Here is a 1,599-nt window from a genome sequence, read left to right as displayed (position 1 = left end):
GTTTTGACAGTTCCATGTTTGTAGCCTATACTGCCACCTTGTTAGCTGTTTGAGTATTTTTATGAATTATGTGTATTGGCTGCGTTATCATATAATTATTAGCTGCCATGCGAGCCACCAATTAAAGCTTGGCGAGCCGCATGAGGCTCGCGAGCCACGCAATGAGTAACTGTGGTCCAACAGCTTGGATAGCATGCACTGGTGTTTGTTTTGTCATTTGAACCCATATAAGTCCAGTGTGGAAGTTTTTATTTTCCTTTGGTACTCAGTTCAGTGTGAAATATTCTGATCGTGGCTTAACTAGCTCATATCATTTTGAAGTTTATTCTTCATCACAATATCTGAAATGACAGCTGGTCCACGACTACATAAAGTCTGTGGTCATATGTGTGTCAGGACTGAACAAAACCTTTTCAGACATTTTATGCGATTCCCAAACTTGACCTGGAAATGATCAACTGAATTCTTCCTACTTTTCCAGGCTTTTCAGGCCTGTGGAAGAAACTCTGTTTATTGAGCAAGTGCACAAAGCCAATCTAGCTTCTAAAAAGCAACAGATGATTAAACACTTGGAGGTTGCAAGCTTAGTCCTCCATGACAAAACTGTTTCAGTGAAGAAAGTTGCAAGGATAGAGATTGATTGGCAAATGTTATCCATCCACACTGTCCTTCAGTCTTTCCATCTAAACATTCACTTCATTCATACATTTAACCAGTTCCATTAACAACAGGATTGTCCTTCATTCTTTCCATCTTCACTAGTGTTTCTTCTTTGGTAACACTGCTGCTTCATTTGACTTTTGATTCCACATCTGCTCTAAACATGAAGACTGCACTTTGTTGTGTTTTAGGGGGAAATCGTCTCAGTTATACTGTCATATTAGTTTCACATTTTCTCTAGCAGCTTTGATAGACTTCCTGGAATGAATACAGAAGAAATATTTCATTTGTTGTTGGAAAAAACTTTATTCATTTTTGCAAACATTCACTTTGATCACACATCAAATCACTAAAACCTGGTAAAAGACTCTGGTTCAATCTTTCCATCTACATATTCACTTCATCCACACAATCAATCTGTTAAACCAGTATGTCAGCACTGTGGAGGAAAACAATGAATCCTCTCCCTATTGATTATAATAATAATAATGATTACATTTGTAGTTCACTTTTCTTAACAAAGTTACAAAGTGCCAGGAACAAAATCAACATATTAACAACTAATCAGCTATAATAAAGGGAAGACTTCTAGTGCTGGCTCCATTAAGGCCCATGCAGTGGAACAGAAACAGCAGAAAATATTACCGCAACAATACAAATATGCAACAAAGATAAGAACTATATAGACCACACAACAGTTTACATTTTCATATGATTAAATGTCTGTTTGGATACTCTCTATTACTGACTGATATAATACAAAAGTGATTCAACCTATATCCAGTTCATGAAAACTTTTCCATTGTTTTTCCTCAGCCGCACAGGAAGTGATGCGTTTTACGTTTCCGGTTTGTTTGGAATAAACAGAAGAAGAAGAACTGGGTAGTTAGCATGAGCAGTGATAGCCACCATGGCTGAACAGACAAAGAGAAGAGAAAC

General features: G+C 37.2%; 1 protein-coding gene across 1 annotated transcript in view; it reads right to left on the bottom strand.

The window, feature by feature from the left end:
- Nucleotides 1-499: 499 nt before the first annotated feature.
- LOC139909951 (tripartite motif-containing protein 16-like) overlaps nucleotides 500-1,599 on the bottom strand; it is a 3,176-nt gene continuing 2,076 nt past the window's right edge. The window contains exon 1 of the mRNA XM_071897129.2: nucleotides 500-1,599. This exon is cut by the window's right edge and continues 2,076 nt beyond it. The gene's annotated coding sequence lies outside the window, so the exon portion shown is untranslated.

The sequence above is a fragment of the Centroberyx gerrardi genome, chromosome 13, assembly GCF_048128805.1.
Source record: "Centroberyx gerrardi isolate f3 chromosome 13, fCenGer3.hap1.cur.20231027, whole genome shotgun sequence".
NCBI lineage: Eukaryota > Metazoa > Chordata > Actinopteri > Beryciformes > Berycidae > Centroberyx > Centroberyx gerrardi.
Note: the sequence above shows the minus strand (reverse complement) of the source record. Positions and strands in the feature narration are given on the sequence as shown.